The following is a 20,810-nucleotide window of genomic DNA, read 5'->3' as shown; positions in this document are numbered from 1 at the left end:
GGGGGGCAGTAGTCCTGGGGGGGCTGTCAGGGGGCAAGAAGCAGGGGGGGGTCGGATAGGGGTGGGAGGCCGGGCCATGGCTGGCTGTTTGGGAAGGCTTAGCCTCCCCTAACAGGCCCTCCGTACAATTTTGGAAACCCGATGCGGCCCTCAGGCCAAAACGTTTGCCCGCCCCTGATATAGGTAGTACATAGATTTGTTAGATCTTCAACTCTGTCTCAGCACAAAGACATTTTTTGACCCTGCAGCCCAAGACTGAGATTCATGTGTTGGTCATCTAAATAGAAAAGTTTCAGAGTAGCAGCGGTGTTAGTCTGTATTCGCAAAAAGAAAAGGAGTATTTGTGGCACCTTAGAGACTAACAAATTTATTTGAGCATAAGCTTTCGTGAGCTACAACTCACTTCATCGGCACTTCAATGGTCCCCATTACCTTAGTCTCTGAGCCCCTCACAATTTTTAATGTAATTATTCTCACAATACCCCTGTGAAATAGGGAAGTGCTATTCTCCACATTTTACAGATGGGAACTGAGTTACAGAGAGGCTAAGGCTATGTCTACACTGCCACTTATGTCAGCAGAACTTATGTCGCTGAGGGGTGTACAAAAACCCACCCCCCTGAACTACATAAGTTATACTAACACAAGCACTGCTGTGGGAGAGCTTCTCCCGCTGACATAGCTACCGCTGCTCATTGGGGGTGGTTTAATTATGTCAATGGGAGAGAGCTCTCCCATCAGCATAGAGCAGCTACATGAGAGATCTTACAGCAGCTGTACGCTTTCTAGTGTAGACATGGCCTAAGTAATGTGCCCAAGGTCACACAGGAAGTCTGGGGTGGAGCAGGGAATTGAACCCACATCGCCTGAATCCCAGGCTAACACCCTAACCTCTGCATCATCCTCCTCTCCTATGAGTATTGATTTTGAGATGGTGTGAGCAGCCTATTCTGAGTCATTCCAGGAGACTGGCACCCATCTCCATGTGACAGAGGCTGGGGAAAATAAAGGGAATTCCTGCATTAGAACCAATCCAGGATCATATCTCCAAGCAGCCTCCCTCTGGGAGATACCAGAGTACTAGGGAGTAGGACTGGGGGGATTTTTCCTGGATTGGTATTTCGTTTTAAAGTTTATAAGCTTGTTGGGTAAAACGAAGATACCCATTGGGTAACTTAAACGGAGGCACAGTTATTTACAGCTGAGAATCTAAATTCACTGGCCTCAAAGCATGTTCCTACCTCAATGATAGTTCCACAACGGAAAAAACGGGGAAAGAGAAGAAAAGAGCAGTTTCTTCCCCCTACCTCAGAGAATAGGTTGTAGAAGTCTCCTGATACTTGAGTGCTATTTTATTGTAGGCAAAAATGCCTTGGTATTTTAAAACATGAATTTAAATACCACACTGTAGAAACAGCATCACCCTTCTGGCAAAAATACAGGGAAAATATATTTTCCACAAGCTGTGATGAAGCTAACGACTCATTAAATAAAAGAAAATTAGCTAAGGACTTGGATGACTTGGAACTGCAAGAGGCGGCAGCAGAATTAATAGATCAGCTGATCCTTCTAGGGCTCAACTCCTACAATCAGATCCATGCAGACAGACCCTTATGCCTGTACAGAGTCCCTCTGATGTGTGGGGGTCCATGTGCAGAACAGTTTGCAGAATAGAGTCATAAATCAGCGTTAAGACTTCTGTTAACTCCATGAGCTGTGAAGCTGAGCTGCCCCAGAAGCAGAAGGGAGGCCAGTCTTTGTCCCTAGTTCTCCCTTGATCCGGAAGGGAAGTAAGCTCCATGAGTCTTTTACTTGGCAAAGCTTACTTCCCACTCCCTATTGATTCCAATGTGCAGGCCAGCACAGGGAGAGAGGTGAGGGGGACGGAGTCAAGGTATCACCCAATCCATACCCATATGTGCTGCAGGGAGCACAGCAGTTCCACAGGGCTGATCTCCCCCTTCTACTGTGACCTGAGATGCCAGTAGCCCACTCAGAGAACTAAGCAAGAGACGTGAGTTTGAAAGATACCCCTCAGAATCTGGTTCAATTTGAGAAAGCATAAGCCTGTTTTCGTTTAAATGAAAGTCATTCTCTTAACCATACAGCCCCTGATTCAGCAATACACTTAAGGCAGATGCACGGCTTGAAGCATGTACATAGTTGCCCTGGTTTTAAGGGGACTACTTGTGTGCTTAATAGGAATGCAGGTACTTCAGTGTTTTGCTGCACTGGGGCCATAAAGATAAATAATGTATGTGTGGAGATGTATTTAATGCATGGACCAACAGCCACTTTGCAAGCTGGAAAGTACAGAGAGTATGGAACATATATTAATTATATATGTAGTAGTTATATTTTCCCCCAATGTCTTGAACAGGCCTCTGCAGGCACAGCTCCAAATGGGCACATGCAGGCACAGCTAGGGTAATACCCTAGTAGAGGCACCACTATGGGCGCTGAACACACATGTAGTAAGAGAGAGTTCCTGCCCCAAAAAACTTAGCGTAATTAGACAAGACAAAGGATGGAAGAAGAGAAGTACTATAATCCCCATTTGACAGATGGGAAACTGCGACAGAAAGACTAAATGACTTGCCCAAGGTCACACAGAAAGGCTGTGGCAGACCTGGGAATTCTAATTCCACAACTCCCGAGTTCCAGTTCAGTGCCTTAGCCTTAGCTACAAGCCCAAGGTTCCTCTCTCAGCTAATTAGACAGCTATTTAATTTGAGCATATACGTACTAGTTGGTGTGTGCAAAATCTGCAGGGGCAGCTATAAAGTTGGCCCTATATAATATCTGCATAAAGTTGATGTGGATTATTATGGAACTGAGTTCTACAGGTTGGTACCATTCACCCAACTGTTATTACAAATAAACAGCAGCTGTGAATAAATGGCAAATTTTGGGTTTACCAGAATATTTACTATAATTACTAAACAACAGGAAAGCTGTGATCGCAAGTTGTGCACAGCATAGCATTTATAGGGAATGTATTCTGTAACTGAACTAAGACGGCGCCACTGCAGCTGGAAATTAAGTGCCTTCTGAAATTTACACTGTTTAAACTAATCAGTTCATTGTGTTAACAGATTTGTGATAACATCGCCCGCTTAGTGTGTCAGTAAGTGAAATCTTCTTTAATCCTTATTTTTTTTTCTCACTGGCTAGCACTTTCTCTAGTCCCATGGCATCATACTGGGATGTCACAAATAAACAACTGAGACCTAATTACCCAGCTGAGCATGCCAGCAAAGAAGACAAGCAACAAGGGAAAAGACTCACTGCATTAGCACCAAGAGGCTCACAAAGGGGTAACATATTTCAGAAAGCTACCTGAACAACACGCTTAACGCCATGATGTTAAATCTTTAGGTTTGCTACTTAAAAAGCCTTTTCCCCAAATGTTTGAAAACCATGAAAACCCTCACATGCATACATGCCATGATTTTAGTTTTCAGAATAATCAGAGATATACATTACAGAAAGGAATATGTGAATATAACAGAATGAGGTCAGATCACCTGATTAACTCAGTCCACTTATCTTCTTAGGGCCAGATTCCCAAAAGTGCTCAGCACCCACATCTGGAGCTAGATTTTCAAAAGAGTTCAGCTTGCATTTAGGCACCAGACCGAAGTGAGAGAAAACTGGGAGTTGCTGGGTGCTCAATTCTTTTGAAAATCCAGACACTTCTTGTAGGTGCCTCAGTGGGAACTGAGAAGTGCTGAACATTTTTGAAAATCTGACCCGGCGGGCAAGTCTACACTGCAGCGCTACATCGGCGCATCGTCTGGAGAAGACGCGCCGTGCCGACAGGAGAGCACTCTCCCATTGACATAATTATGCCACCTCTGTGAGAGGTAGAAGCTATGTTGGCGGGAGAGTGTCTCCCACTCACATAGCACTGGTATGGACAGCGCTTAAGTCAATGTAACTTGCGCCGCTCAGGGGGGAATCTTTTTCACACCCCTGGGCGACGTAAATTACATCGACTTAAGTGGTAGTGTAGACAAGCTCTGAGTGTTTTCAGGCTTCAATCCTGCCAGGGGCTGAGCTCCTCAACTCCCACTGAAGTCAAGAGAAATTGAAGACACTTAGCATCTTGCAGGATTAAAGACTTATCCTATAATGTGTTATTTTTTTAAAAATACATTCATGGCTGCAGCTTCTATTGATGCCTTTATTTAAGCCCAAAACAACAAATTATTTGCCGTCCCCAAATATTTTTATCTGTCGTCTTACAGTGGCGCCCATCACCTCAGTATCTGAATGCTTCCCAAGAGACAATAATCAAGCCAACACTCTGGATATTGGTGAAGAGTCAGAAAGCCATTTTCATTAGAAAATTCACATTTATGAATTTAGAAATAAACAAGGTTACCTCTAAAAAACATTTACTTTAGTGGATTAAGAATGGGAGTGGGAGACAGGATGTCCTAAACTCTTTTCCCATCTGTGCTACTGATTGCATGTAACACTTTGCATTTACAAATGTAAATGTAGTGGATAATTATCACTGCTCCCATTTATCTCAGCATCGGCTTCTCCATCTGTAAAATTAAGTGACAAGACAAGAATACTCGGTCACCTATCGCATATTTGGTTATAATCAGATATAATTTTTGGATTTCACTTATGGCAAAAGACAGTAGCCCCATTTTGCAGATGAGGGAAACTGAGGCTAAGAAGGTTTAGCTGACTTGCCTATGAGGCAATGTAGTCTAGCGGACTGAGCACCAGACTGGGAATTAAGAGACCCCTGTTGTATTCCCAGTCTTGATTTGGTAATGTTTTACACACACTGCACAGGAGTAATTGGCTATGCAACGTGAAAGGCATGGGAGAATTAGCCCCTGTGTAATATGGGCAAGATTAATAGCCCTCAGTCTTATAACTGTCCTGTTAGCTTCCCTTGAGACCCCTCTTATCTCCCCTTTTTGTAGCAATTGAGTATAAACAGCTACTATATATTTATACAACATTTATCATTGTTTTAAAAATGCTTGTGTGCTGGCTGTCCAGTCTTCTAGCCTTCTCCACCCTTTGTTAATATATTCCTCCTCCCTGTCATTCATTTTGACACCATCCCTAGTTTACTTAGTTTCTTCCCTTTCATTTTCTGACTCCCACCTCTTTTAGGAAACATTTCTGTGTCTGGCATGTTCCCCTCACTCTTCCTGGTGAGCACAGACAACTGTTGCTATGCGCCTCAATTATCTCATTAAGTGCCTTGTCATAAACATACAGCTAAGGGTATCATAAAATCCCTCCTTACCTGTAAAGGGTTAAGAAGTTCAGGTAACCTGGTTGGCACCTGACCAAAAGGACCAATTTTGGGAGAAGATACTTTCAAATCTGTGGGGGAAGGTTTTTGCTTTGTTCTCTTTGTTGGTTCTCTCGTGGTCAGCAAGGAATCAGGACAGGGAAAATACATCTCCCAAAGCCCTACTTGAACTAAGCATCTAGATTATAGAAACTGTAAGTAAAGCAAGGAAATGTATTAGTTTAGCTTTTGTTTTAGCTTGTGAATTTTCCCTGTGCTAGAGGGAGGCTTATCCCTGGTTTCTGTAACTTTTAGGTTTTGCCTAGAGGGAAATCCTCTGTGTTTTGAATCTGATTGTCCTGTAAAGTTACCTTCCATCCTGATTTTACAGAGGTGCTTCACTTTTTTTTCCTTTATAATAAAGTTCTGTTGTTTTAAGAATCTGATTGGGTTTTTAGTGTCCTACCAACCCAAGGGTCTGGTTTGTGCTCACCTTCTTTATTTTTCAAGCCTCCCCAGGAAAGGGGTGTAGGCTTGGGGGGATATTTTGTGGGAGTAGGAACTCCAAGTGGTCCTTTCCCTGATTCTTTGTCTAAATCACTTGGTGGTGGCAGCATACCACAGTCCAAGGACAAATAGAGATTTGTGCCTTGGGGAAGTTTTAACCTATGCTGGTAGAAATAAGCTTAGGGGGTCTTTCATGCGAGTCCCCACATCTGTACCCTAGAGTTCAGAGTGGGGAGGGAACCCTGACACCCACTTACAGGTTCTCCCAGACCCCAGTGGCCTCTGCCTTCTTATATTTTTGACTTCACATATTTTCCCATCATTTCATTTTTCAGCTCTAAACACTCTACAGTTTGAATTGGCATTCACTGAACCAACAGCTTCTTAAACTGTTCCTAGCAGCTTCACAGTCACTAGCAATCTTACACGTGGCTGCCCCACAACACCTAGACCCTAGGGATGCCTGGAACACCTCTGAACTCTGGGAAAGTTCAACCCCAGATACAAACTTGGTGGCTCAATAGTCATCTGTTCGGAACATACAAGTGTCCCAAAGACAGAAGCCAAAAATTCTAGTAAACCAGTGATACAAACAGCACAAACAAATAATGCAACAATGGGTCTATATCCAAGTTTAACCATTTAACATCAACCATTAATTACATCCTCCTGCATCATTTAAATACTGAAAGCACAAGAAAAATGCCCTCTGGGTTCAACATCACCACTGAGTGGAAGCCCTGTAATGGGACAGAAACAGGATACATAATATGCAAGATTCCTACAATAGTTTTCCTTGGTTTTTCAGGGCATCTTATTCTAATGATTTCATACCCACTTTGCACAATCTCTCAGAAATGTTTTCCAGTTGAATTAAATTAGGCATTTTAAATATTCACATAACAAATGATTATGGAGTTCTGAGGCCAGGATCAGCATATTACTCATTAATCTCATCTAAAATACTTACCACCAGAGGAATTTTGCAGTAGCCAGAGATATGGTAACCTACTTACTTAGACACATTGTGGAGGAAGCAAATCAGAAGAGAAAATTGTAAGTGGGGCAGTAGACAGGGCAATGGTAAAGCAGAATGTTGCCTGCATCTTTCAGGAAGTCATCTTTTCCCTCCACAAAATAATTGCATGACCCCAGGTCCATGTGGGAGAAAAGTGGCCAAGGCTAGGGTCAGGTGGGGAAGCAATTGCACTACACATGCTCCTGATCAAAACTATAGCTGTTCTGAAGGGGAAATCAATAGAGAGTTAATGCTGTGTTTGGCAGCCTAATCATCAACTGCACATGCTTTGGAATCACGGACTGCAGCTCAGATAGGGATTCATTGGCAGCATGGCTACTGGCCCTGCCATGCTCCCATGCTACAGAAAGGGGCAAATACCCAGCAATGAGAAGGAGGGAGAGTTTGTCTAAAGATTGCCCTGAAATCTGTGGGGACAGGAGCCAGGATCCTTTCGGATTTGTTCCTCTGAATTTGAGACTGCGCCCCTTGCCCATTCCACAACCCTGATCCTCCCACAGACTGGAGCGAGACTATGCAGACTAATAGCTATGTGCAGTTAAATGCTATACATCCCTAATGTTCCAGCAGTACTGAATCCACTCAGGCTAGGTCTACACTAGAAACCTTACAGCGGCACATCCTTGAGCAACATAAATTTTGCTGACACGAGTGGTAGTGTAGACATGGTGTTAGTAAAAGAAAGATGGGGAAAGGACAATATTGTGTTTGCTAGGACCTGAGCTTTAGCAGAAGCAGATGAAGTACCAACACAATTTCAGAAGCTGGAACTTGCTTGAAACTGTCAGGAACTGAATGCACAAACTCCCACTCTTTGGCATCTGCTCAAAGGACCGGGGACTGATTTTTCTTGTAGTACTGACTTTATACCATGTTGACCAGATGCTCAGTATAATCATATGAATTTCTATGGATGATAAATCCCATTTGATCCAGATGGTATGGTTTGGAACATTAACAATCCACATCAAGCGTCTATCCAAGGGTTCTCTTGTTCACTAATGCCATTTCAACAATTATTATTTCACATCTATTGCCTTTATCTAACCAAAAGGCCAATACTATAGCCCATATTTTCATAGTGCATGACAGACCATTTGAAAGCATATGGCCTATGTCCCTTCTTGAACAAACTTTCCCTTGGTATCACTTGCCTCTAGCTAGTGTCATAACTCCCTCCTCCCCTTCCACTCCAAACCCCTAGAACAAATCAATCACAATCCTACATGTCTGCTTTCACTTCTTCCTACTTTCTCTCTCTTGCTTCCTAGGCTTCTCCCAATCCTTTCGTCTATTGCTGCTTTGGGGCAAGATCCTCTGACCATCCATCATCCTCCTTGTGCTGCTCTGGTGGAGCAAAGAGGACAGAAACTGGCTGGATCTTGCCAGCTGAGGATTTCCCCAGTGTGAGGGGTCCTTAGTTGGCATAGAAGTGCCACCTCCACTCCTGACCCTGGTGACCATGCCAGAGGAGTGTGAGAAGAAGTATTCTCAGCTGGCAGACAGCCCCTTGGGGACTGCTACCGTCTGCTACAGATTAAACTAGCCATTCCTGGCTGTGTGCCTTTTCTAACAAGCTGTCCCCTAAATGCCAAATACTTCCCACTTCTCCAAATATCCTCTCTCTTCTCTTTCAAACCCATTTCTAATGGGATCATTTCCTAACTTCACCTCCTCTCCAGTAAGGTCTCTCTGTCCTCCTTTTCCTGAACTATTGTTCTGAGTCTTGTCTGACATTTAGTGTTGCAAGACTTTACAAAGATAGCAAGACATGTTCCTTGCCCCAGAAAGCTCACTCTATGATTTAATAATACAAGGATGACAGATGTACAAGACAGCTTCTGGAATGCAGTGCTGACTGCTGTTTAGTGTGGAACTGGGAATTAAGACTTCTTTTCATTCCCTACTGTGCCACACCGAGGAGGAAGGTAGCCTCTCTATGCCTCAGCATCTCCATTTGTAACATGTACAGAGCAACAGGGATGCCTCACAGGGTTGTCTTGACACTTAACTAATTTTTAACACCTTTGAGAACCTGAGATGAAAGGAGCTATTGAAGTATAAACTATTGCCACTGTTATTTATTTACAAAGGAGTCTCTGGAATTACTTTGGGTACACTCTGATGATCCTTACTCATATTAGGAGTTCTTATGCTTGCAAGTATTGACTAGTATAATTTACTGAAAGTAAGGGTTATGGAATGGACCCTAAGTCAGTGCAGACAATATTATTGCTGAAGGAAAAGAACAAAACACTATAAAAAGTTGATAAGGAATCTGTCACTATCCAGTGTTTTTCCCATTGGCCAAATCCACATGAAGTCCTTAATCTCTCCCCTTTGTGACTGTTGAGTCAAGAGCCTACCTTAGTGTATCAGTTAGAAGGAGCAAATCATATCTGACACCATGACAGCAACATCAGACTCACTGTGAAAAGGCTGAAGTTATTCAAGTGCTCACAGGACTATTTAAAGAGTTCAATAATTTTTTCAGTTAGAATTTCTACTTGATCCTTCTGATTTTGAAGGGAAATATTCCTCACACTAGCTGATTATTTAATCTGAGTGAGTAAAAGTGTAGCAGTTTTGAGAAGTCTAGAATGCTCTTGCACCATTAGCAGTAATCAGACATTTTAACAAGTGAATTAATATAGAAAAGATCAATTTAATTCAACATGGATGCAAATACCAAGTATTTTCACTGACTACATCGTTAATCCAAACATTGACTGGCATCTCATCACAACCTGCACAAAAAACTTTCATCTAACTGCAAAGAGGCATTGGGAAAAATTTCTCCTTCCTAGTAGAATAATTTTCTTTCTGTTTAAAGAATAAAGATGGTTTTTTGTTTAAAAAGTCTGAGACCGCAAGTCAGGAGATCTGGATTTGATTCCTCTATTCTTGGCAGTGCTACAAACTTCCTCTGTGATCTCTTTGCACATCACTAGGCCTAGGGAGACCAGATAGCAAGTGTAAAATATCAGGACGGGGTGGGGGGTAATAGGTGCTTTTATAAGAAAAAGCCCTCAAAAATCGGGACTGTCTCTATAAAATCAGGACATCTGGTCACCCTACTCAGGCCTAAATTTGCAAGAGGCTCCAGTAATTTGGGATGCCTCAGCTTCTGAGTACCCAACTTGAGACACACAGGGACTGGTTTATAGAAGTGATATGCATTGGAGCACCGACTGAAGTCAGTTGAAATTGTGGGTGCTTGACACCTTTGAAGATCAGGTAGAAGGCATCTCAAGCTGGGCTCTCAGTAGCCATGTGCCTGCTTATATATTCTTTAGTCATTTATTTCCAATAAAGTGGTAATCTAGTTGATATTTCACTTCTGGATGCTAGTCTATTAATAAGCAAGTCCCATCATTGGTGCAGAAAGTACAGCCTGTAATGGGGCTTATTACCAGTGGCTGTTCAGAAACTGCGGCACTGCATTCAGATAAACAAGACGACAAATGTACCTTCATCCCAGGTGTATAATTGGTGGCACCTAGAATTGCAACGAAGAATGCAGTTTGCCTTCAGCATGACCTTTGAACAATCGACTGCATGAGGTTGTAAAGCGCCTGCGGGTGGCATAACCACTTCAGGGTCAAGAAATCCAAGTATCTTTGGTAGCTGATTAGATGAACAGTTTGTTCTAGATGGCTAAGTTGTCTCATTGAGACAAATTTATTTGTTTTGATTGTTAGCTTGTCGACATTTGTTTTTCCTCCAGTTGTTGTGACAGAGGTAAGAGTCTGGGTGGTTTGGGTGCCTTAACTGTGCATTACTGTACTTCCAAATGTTAGGGTTTCTTTAATTTTAACCTGAATTTCTTCAGTTTCTGAACACTGCTTCTTGGAAACACGTCCATGATCAACACACACTCCCTTCTCAACTCCATCTTCTCGATTTTGCTAACTTTATTTACAAAAAAGTGAAATGCTTAGGACGTGCACTGAGAGCCCAAGAAGGCAGAGAGCCAGATACCCTGCAGAGTCTTGGAGCTCCACAGCGTACTAGGACCAAGGCAAGTTAGAGCTCCACAGGACAGCTGAGAAGACAGGGTGCAAGAAAAGCTGTGGAGCTTAGTTGCTCTGCTTGATTCCTGGCTTGCTACCTAACCTCTGTGCATCAGTTTCACCCCTTCTCCCCAGCTTTCATTCAGACCTTTGATTCCTGCTCCCCATCAAACCTCTTAGTCTCTGCAGTTGTTCCAAAGCTCACAAGACCAGCTGCAGATCAGCAGGAACAATGGGCCAGTGCAGACTTCACAGGAAGCCAAAACAGGGGCTGCAAATGATGTATGGATTAGGGATGTATAGGAGATGATTTAGGAAAGCGAGATGCCCAAAGGTCCACTAGCTCTAGGGGAAGCCTGTGGACTCTGTCGGGTTGCAGGAACTGATGGAGCCAGGGGAACTCGGAATATCCAGCTGCCTGTGTTGGGATTTGCTTCTCATGGCTGCCACCTCCCTCTTATTCACTTGTATACATGACAGCACATTCTAAATCCAAAGCACCCTTCCCTAGTATGAACAGGATGAAGTAATTTTGTAGCGGTGCTCACTGAAGTCACGAACCCCTGGATTCTACAGCCCTCTCTTGAGCCTCACAAACTTCCCTTTTTGCTCCCGCAAGCCAACATTGTAGTGCAATCATCATGGGAGGGGCTGCCTACCGACTGTTGTGTGTGTGAAAGGGTGACCACCTTGCTGCCTGCTCCCTGCTGGTGTGTTTGTGAAGAGTCTGCTGCCAACTCACATGGCATAGCAGAGTGTGAAAATCCTGCTGCTACCAGCTTCCTCCATGCAGGGGAGATGGGGATTCTGTTGCCTCCTTTATGCAGGTGTTGAGATTATGATTTACCATCCCTGCTGGCAGGGAGCCAATGAAGATTGTCACTGGAGAAGTGCAGCAGCATCTGTTTCATGCTGCCTTTAAGGGATCCTCATAGGAATTAGATTGCTGGTGGGAACTGCCTCAGATCCATGTACCTCTATTTCTTCCCCACCACCATGACTTAGGGTGGGGAGATCATTTCCTAAAATCCTCTTAGGATCCAGAAATGCCTTCAGAAGACCCTTGTTTCAGTAGGACTTCATTTCTCTAGGGAAGGGGAGTTATGCGGCTTGCAGGGAATTGGTATTGGCAGGTTATCCTGGTGGCATGGCTGATGTAGCTACTGAAGCCAAAAAAAGATATCTGAGTGGGATGCACCTGGAAATAATATTCTACCCTGTGGTGGTGGGGAAAGGTGAGGTGAAAATGCCAGGAGACGGTACTTTAGTTATGAATACTGGCTACCAGTGGCTAGAGCAGTGTTGAAATATTCTGCATTGTGTGATATGTGGATGAGCTTTGCATTTTCTCTGCAGTTAGTCTTTAAAAGCCTCTGTGGAGAGTTGACAAGGGACTTCTACTTCTCACCTGCAGGTCAGTCACAGTCTCTCTGGGTCATCATAACAAATGGACACACCCTGGATCTTGGTGGAATCAAGATATCCATTTGTTAGTTTTATCAAAGGAATTTCCACAAAGTTAGTGAGACTGAGTAGGATAAAATGGCTTCTTCCTATAGATTTCTAGAATTTCAATTATGTACAACGCTAGGAAGAGTGTAGGAAAAGCATAACAGTGTTGCCAACTCTCATGATTTTATCAGAAATCTCACAATATTGGGCATTTTTCTGAAAGCCCCAGCTTCTGGAATCATGTGATTATGTGAACTCTAAGCTTTCATTTACAAATAAAAGTTTCTAGCCCTCATGGTTAGAGAGAAAAGCTTAAAAAAGTGAACCTCAAAGGCCCCCAAATCAGGATGCAAATAAAGAGAACCTCAAAATCATTCTGACAACAAAAATTACTACATGACCCCAACTGGGGGGACTGAAGCCTCAGCCTGCATGAGCCCCACCACCCCGGGCGGCGGGGGGAGAGGGAGGTGTCCAAAGCCAAAGCTCAAGGGCTTCAGCCCCAGGCATGGCGCCTGTAACCTGAGCTCCGCTACCCAGGGCTGAAGCCCTCTGGCTTTGGCTTCGGCCCTGGGCCGTGGGGCTCGGGCTTTGGCCCAGGTGGTGGGGGTCGGGCTCCAGCCCTGGACCCCAGCAAGTGTAAGCCAGCCCTGGTGATGCCATTAAAATGGGGTCGTGACCCACTCTGAGGTCCCGACCCACAGTTTGAGAACTGCTGTTTTTAAACATTGGGAGTTTTAAATCAATGTCATGATGACTCAGGATTTTTGAATGCTTGGCGGTGGCAATAGTGACATAAGCAAACATATTTTGTTTGCAATACACAGGACACAGTTTGTTCTAAAACATTAGTTTCAATAAATAAGTTACAACTGGCCAGTCTGTAGTAGGCCCATATACAAGGGTATATGATGGGGTATAAGAAGCTCCCCCTGCCCCATCCCCTTGTGCAGCCAATGTAACAGGCTGTCACACAAATTGCAGTTGTGCGCTTAGGGAAGAACAGGCACTGCTTCCTCATTGTGTCACCGGGACACATGGTGCTCCCAAGGGACAAGAGTGGGAATGAAGCAGTGCCATGGCCCCGCCCTCGCCTCTGCACTGGTCCAGAGAGCAGCCTGACTGTACCGAGGAACAAGCAGGACCCTCCCTTAGCAAACCATCTGATAATGGTGATGCACTGTTCCTTAGTCAGCTCAGTGGCTAAATGCTGCAGTTTGATACATCATATTTTGGCCCCGTGTTTGAAACCAGAATAAGATTCTTGCTAATAATCTCTATAGAAATCTAGGGCAGAACTAGCGGCAAAATGACAGCTAGATGGGATTAATCCTAGGTGTTTATCACCACGGATGATATTGAAAGACTACCCCTGGCAATATTCATTATATCTCTTCTTTCATGTTCTTTAAACAATAGTGATCTTGGCAATTGCTGCTTTGCTCTCCTTCCTTTCTCCAAAATTACGACTGGACCCAAGCACACTAGTAAATTTAACGTCAGTCTGGATAAGGTTAATGTGTACATTGCAGAAGAAATGCTTGCCAAGGTGAAGGGCTGTGCTGGCAGGCCTTCAGGCAGAAACAGGACTGCACTAGCACAAATTCTGTTCTTCCACTACGGTAATTTTGCTGCAGCTAGTTCCAAAATGACTGTTGCTGAAGGATGTATTTATGCAGTAGATGAAGTCATAGCAAACAGGGGCATTACAGTAATCATGGACTGCATTATATTACATTTTACAGGGTGCAGGAAGCCATCAGCCATATGGCAGTTGGAATTTTTATGCGTAGCACTCTCCGTTTTATAGCCTATTAGACTCATGAGCTTTCCAATGCCATAGGTTATATTTCTGCAGGAATAGTCTCTGTACACTGTACATGCACACCAACTGCCAAGACTGAAGGTATACCAGAGTGCTTCTCTTTACTCATGTACCTTCTGAATATTAGTGTTCAGCAGGGTTCCCCCCCCTTACTTCTCTACCATAGGTTCTTGTGGATCAAACTAGTTCTATAAAGAGACCTACGCAAACTTGGTTAAAAAGAGTTTTGGGTGGGAAATTTTGATTTTGCTCCCCCAAAAAATAAAAAACCCCACCTGATTTTCTGTTGGGAAAGTTTTTAAATGAAATATTTCCTTTTGGGGGGTGGGGTCAGTTCAGACTGAAACATTTTGCCTTGGAGAACCAAAGTGAAATGTTTTGTTCCGGGCCAGGCTGCAATTCATCTGTGTCTGCCTGAGCTGCTGTGGTGCCTCATGGAAGTTACAGTTTGGTTGCCTGATTGCCCCTTTAGCCTCTATGGACCTGGTATCCCATGATGCACTGCGGTCTTTCCTCAGGCAGGACAGACATTCTGATTTTTCAATCAGCTCTACAATTTTCATTTGTCTCATAAGCCCATCTATGCCACATCGGAGCTCTCTGTTAACATTTCCACTTCTAAGTACAGATGTTCACCTTTCTACATAAAAGTACAGTAGACCTCAATGAAGTGAGACAATTACTACGGAAGAGATTCCAAATGCATTTCAAGGAAGCTACACACAGATTCACACTTGTGAAGTTGTGCAAATTTACTACCCAAGCACAGAATAATATCCACCTGCTCTCTTACCAGGAACATAATGAAAAGCCTTACATTTTACTTGCCTATAACAAGTCAAACCAAACAAACCTTGCCCCAGGCAAGTGGATGAGTAGAATTTTGCAAAGCTGGATAAAATGGCTCACCTAATCACTTCTGGTGATTTCATGTAAACCTATTTGCAGTTATTAAGAGGTGTACAATGAGGTTTGTTAGCACACATTTCCCACTATGCAGGTCTTCACTCCATGACCAATCTACTTCCCTAATTATTCATGGCTGCAAAATTCAGCAATATCACTTTATAAACACTTTAATGCTTAGGTTAAAAAGAATTCACAAACATTAATGTGAAAGTATTGTCAGAGCAAGATAACCCTACGAGCCTCTGATAATCAGGACAATCAATTCATTAACACAATTCTGTCTCCGCTAGCAAGTGCCATTAAAGAACAGTCTTCTGTCTCTCTAAAGCCACTAATATGTCTAAATACATTTCCTTTCCTATGCAGTTTACATCAAAGGCTTGCTACAATGCAGTTGGCTGCAGTATGAGGACTTCACAAGTTCAAAACATCATCTTTGTCTTTAGGCATTAAACACCAGATCTACACTTTAAGGGAAAAAAGGTTATGATGACAGCGCCCAATAGAAAATGAACCACACTGTGCATTGCATCTCAGTCTAAGTCTCTCTAGCTTCTTAAAAAATGAAGGGAGAATAAAGTAATGAAATAGTAATACAATAAAAAATAATACAAACAGCAGCAGCAGACCTTCAATGAGACTTAGGCTCCTAAGGGCCAAATTTTCAAAGGTATTTAGGCACCTAAAAATGCAGATAGGTGCCTAGTAGGATTTTCCAAAGTACCTAGCTCCAACCATAGGATCTGTTTAGGTGCTTATACAATTGAAAATCTAGCCTAAAGGCCCTTTTGAAAGTGGGACTTAGGCTCCTAACTCACTTTGGGGCTTTTGAAAATGTTCTCCTGACTGTAAGTTTTTAACAGTACTGAAGAAAATAAATTACACTTGTCATAAATATAAAGGGAAGGCTAACCACCTTTAAATTCCTCCTAGCCAGAGGAAAAACCCTTTCACCTATAAAGGGTTAAGAAGCTAAGGTAACCTCGCTGGCAGCTGACCAAAATGACCAATGAGGAGACAAGATACTTTCAAAACTGGAGGGAGAGGGCAGGTGGGGGGAAACAAAGGGTCCTCTCGGTCTGTGTGATGTTTTTGCCGGGACCAGAGCAGGAATGCAGGTCAGAACTCCTGTAAAGAGTTAGTAAGCAATCTATTTAGATATGCGTTAGATTCTGTTTTGTTTAAATGGCTGATAAAATAAGTTGTGCTGAATGGAATGTATATTCCTGTTTTTGTGTTTTTTTGTAACTTAAGGTTTTGCTTAGAGGGATTCTCTATGTTTTGAATCTGATTACCCTGTAAGGTATTTACCATCCTGATTTTACAGAGGTGATTCTTTTTCTTTAATTAAAATTCTCTTTTAAGAACCTGATTGCTTTTTCGTTGTTCTTAAGATCCAAGCGTTTGGGTCTGTGTTCACCTATGCAAATTGGTGAGGATTTTTATCAAGCCTTCCCCAGGAAAGGGGGTTGTAGTGCTTGGGTGGATATTTGGGGGGGGGGAGGACATTTCCAAGTGGGCACTTCCCCTGGTATTTTTGTTAGACTCTTGGTGGTGGCAGCATAAAGGTTCAAGGACAAAAGGTAAAAGTTTGTACCTTGGGGAAGTTTTAACCTAAGCTGGTAAGAATAAGCTTAGGGGGTCTTTCAAGCAGGTCCCTACATCTGTACCATAGAGTTCAGAGTGGGGAAGGAACCTTGACAACACTCCTCCCACATATATGGAGTTTGAGCCTGCAATCTTTAAATAGGCATTGTTTCCACTGAAATGAATGGCTGTTAGACCTGAGGTAGAGCAGGCTCCTGTTCTAAAATTCAACAGGACTGTGTCATGAAGTCACATGGTGTATGTTGTACACAAGAAGGTAAGTTTGGTGAATTGGAAAGCTTCATTCTATTGTGGGCTATAGTGTGCTGATGGTGATTGCATTTTTACTGACCCTTAATGAAATTACTGTTTCTCCAGTTATGATTTTGCTTTCTGCTGATATAGTCTTCACTAATTATAACCAAATTCTGTAGGAAGACCTGACATTGCTATTGTTTTTGGTTTCCTATCTCTCAAAATATTCACTCTCTATCCTAGAGGAAAGCCCAGACTACAATACATTCTGGGAAAAGATTAAGTATTTAATTGCTCTGATTTTTTTTTTTTTTAATAAAACAATGCCTTCCAAAAAGCAGACTTCTTTCTGGTAGAAAATGTTTGACAACAGAACAGATGTGCACAACTGAGGCAACAGCACAAAAAAAAAAAAGTAATGGTACGTTGAACTATTTTATTACAAAGAACATATTTTGAAATATCTCTCCAGAGAGTTGCAAAATATTCAGCTTGGTAAAATAGTTACAAATGGTTCTGTGTCTGTGTCTCATCTAATCAGAAAGCCATTTCTTCTTTGCTCTTTTAAATCCATTTATTGATGCTGGAAACCTGAACATCAAGTTTTTCCAATACATTTTGTACATATATCAATATTGATAAACTATTCAGCACTTTACATCTTTAAAGGGATGTGCATAGGAATTGTCAGTTGGATCAGACCCAAGGTCCAGTCCAGTAATCTCTCTCTGACAGTGGCCTGACCAAATGCTTCAGAGGAAAGTATAAGAACCCTGCAATAGGCATACGTGGAGTAATCTGCCCCCCCACATTAGGTCTCATCCTGATCCCTAATAGTCAGACAGTGACTTAAGCCTGGAAATATGAGGATTAATATCCCTTCCACAAAATTTGTTATAATTAAGTACAACAACTCTGGATATTCTTGATATCCATATAAATGTCCAATCCCTTTTGGAATCTTGTTAAGTTCTTAGCCTCAATGATTTCCCATTGCACAAGAATTCCACACTCTCATCACATATTGTGTGAAACAGGATTGAATTTGATCAGTTTTGCACTTCTCACCTTTTAATTTCGTTGACTGTCCCTTCCGGTCCTGACCAACCTAGCCTATACACATATTAGTTAAGCCTCAAAACCAATCTGTTAGGTAAATATTATCATCCCCTTTCTATACAAGGGTAAAACTGAGGCAGATATGATATTCAAAAAAGAGCCAGACTTAACCCACTGGAATTCCTGGCTTGTGCTTAGTCCTTTAGATCAGACTTCCTCTCTCTATATTTATATGAACTAAGCATGTATTTTATTGTAATCCCTGTTATCTGTCATCAAACTACAAATCTATTTTGAGAGACTCAAATACACAGTATCGAGATTCATAGAACCTACAATGAAACAATGTTTACAACATCACTAAACAACTGCTCAGTTAACTGATGTTTATAAATCTGCAGGCTAGTTTGCTCTGCACTGATCATATTTTACATATTTCACATACTGTGCTTTACGTCCTTACTTTACAGCTTCACCATTCACATATTCCTGTCACACCCCAATCCATTCCCTAACCCTTATTTCTACTGGCATGTTAAAGAAATTCCAGTCTGCAGTTACCACTCCTTCTTTAGTGCGCCAGAAGAAGCTGTAGTGAAACATGAGCTGGAAGAATGCCACGGCTGCTACTCTGAAAATTACTAAAAAGAGACACCCGACTAGAAATATTAAAGTCTCCTGATAAGCAGGCTACTGCACCCGAATTTCATTTGTATGAAGGGGCACAATCAGAGGTTACAAGTGCCACTCAAAGCAACATATTACAGCAACAAACTGCTAGAAGATTTGGCCGCTATTTCTCATTTAATTACACATAACACGCTTCCAGAAATATACCACAGATGCTATTAAATAGTTTTTTAATATTTATATTTTAATATTTAATAATAGGACAGCTTTCATCTTTTCATCAGAGAGGCCTTTACTGTACGGCAACAGGAAGACTTCTTTCTGGCATATACAGCATAAGATTTACAAAATCCCATAGAAAGCCTATTTCATGTAACTCCCATGCTCCAGGCCTAGCCCTGCTCCACTTGAGTTAACTGCAAACTCTTGCTGATTTCAGTTGCAGCAGTATTGGGCCCATAAATCCCCTTAATGCATAACCACATCAATATATTGCACAATCTTTGGGTAAGAGAGAATAAACAGAGGCAGGGAAATAGGGGGATCTCTATTGACTCCTCATGACACAGGAAACAGCAATATTGGACATGGCATAGCAGAGTTATATCCTCTATTCTTTTTCACTGTTCCAGGGGATATTTAGCTTCTGCTTGGAAACCCATCTGAGATGGGCAGAAAAGCCCTTTACCCTTTAGCACAATCCTTTTCAATACTTTGCCTTACAAAACTGCATACTATGAGGTAATGACTGAATATGGTTATTCTTTGCCCAAGATATTCATACTTCTCTTATACCACCTGCCCCAGCTCCCTCAGACAGATTCCCCGTAGTGCTCATTGATGTGAGCCACCTTCACACCATATTAGACTAGCTAAAGTGCAGAGTATTTCCAATTACAAAGTGATCATTTGTTACTTCTTCATACTTTCCTCTACTTATTTCTACACCGTGTTACTCTTGTGGCAGCAAATCCTCATTTTTAAGATTCTTGCATGTTTCAATATTAAGTAGCAAAGGCTTGTTTTTTTAAAAAAACAACAACATTGCAAGTATTGATTTGAGCAACAGGGTCGATCTGACAATCGGAATACATAAGACTGCAAGACAGTTACAAACCAGAAGAATCAGTTTTCTTCTTCTGTTGTTCTATTTCCATTTTTTAAGAGTCATTTTGTGTTTCAAGTATACATTCAATTATTTCTCCATTTCCTTTCATTTTTCTTCAGCTGTTCACACATCCTCATTTAAAGTTCTATCAGTCCTCACTATTTATCAAGCTTGCTGATAAAAAAAAAACACAATCACAGACACAGACACTATTCAACAACATTCCACTGTGCCACAAATGAGAAATGTCAATAGAGCTACTCTATCCTTCTTCTTACATAGCTGCCATTTCATGATCACACATGCACATAGACAGCAGGCAGACAACAATATACATAGATAACAGATGGGTCTCTAGTGTTTCAGATTTACCTATAACTGTGTCCTTCCATCAGAATTTTAAGTGTGTTTTGCTTCTGGCACTATGATTAGCAATCCCACAATAAAGACTGTTAAGAAAAATGTTGCTCAACATTAGAGATAGGAAGAACAGAGTCCAAAAAACTTGGGTGCCTCCCTGTAATGCTTCGGGGGGTTATATGTGAAAGAACTAGAGATCTTACAAACTGGCAATACTGCCATTGGGACATGTAGTTCTTAATGGCCAGAAAAATTAAATATAAAATGAAGATCCAAACATAGGTGCTGGAACTAGGGGTGCAGCAGCTCTCCCAGCTTGAAGTGGTTTCCATCATATACAGGGTTTACAGTTTGGTTCAATGACTCTTAGCACCCCCACTATATATATTGTTCCAGCACCCCTGTATCCTAACGAAAAGGATATCTACATCTAACATAGCAAAGACACAAACTGAGTCTGAAATAAAAGGACAGATAGACACTGTATGAATTTTCTAAAAGGATTTCAGGGTTTTTTAAATTGCACAATCTGTTTCTGAAGTGAAATTCATATTTGCATTTAATTTTTCTCTCCAGGCTGTCCAGGTCATTCCTATTGTGGGAATATGGGCAAAGGGGAAATAATTCCACAGAGGAGGATTTCTGCTCTCCCTCTTCTTACTTTATTTTGTTAGTTACGATGCCACTGTTGACAGTTAAGAAAAAGCTGTGACTAGTATTTAAATTGTCTGGTTCTTGGGCCTCAATTCTGCATCTGTTCCATACACAGAGAGCTCTCACTGAGTTCAGTGGGAGTC

At 42.0% G+C, this 20,810-nt stretch overlaps 1 protein-coding gene across 1 annotated transcript in view; it reads right to left on the bottom strand.

Annotated features, from left to right (window-relative positions):
- HSPA12A (heat shock protein family A (Hsp70) member 12A) overlaps positions 1 to 20,810 on the bottom strand; it is an 84,962-nt gene that overhangs the window by 20,571 nt on the left and 43,581 nt on the right. The gene's annotated exons all lie outside the window — the stretch shown is intronic.

The sequence above is a fragment of the Dermochelys coriacea genome, chromosome 7 (assembly GCF_009764565.3).
Source record: "Dermochelys coriacea isolate rDerCor1 chromosome 7, rDerCor1.pri.v4, whole genome shotgun sequence".
Lineage (NCBI taxonomy): Eukaryota > Metazoa > Chordata > Testudines > Dermochelyidae > Dermochelys > Dermochelys coriacea.
This window is presented reverse-complemented; position numbering and strand designations above follow the sequence as displayed.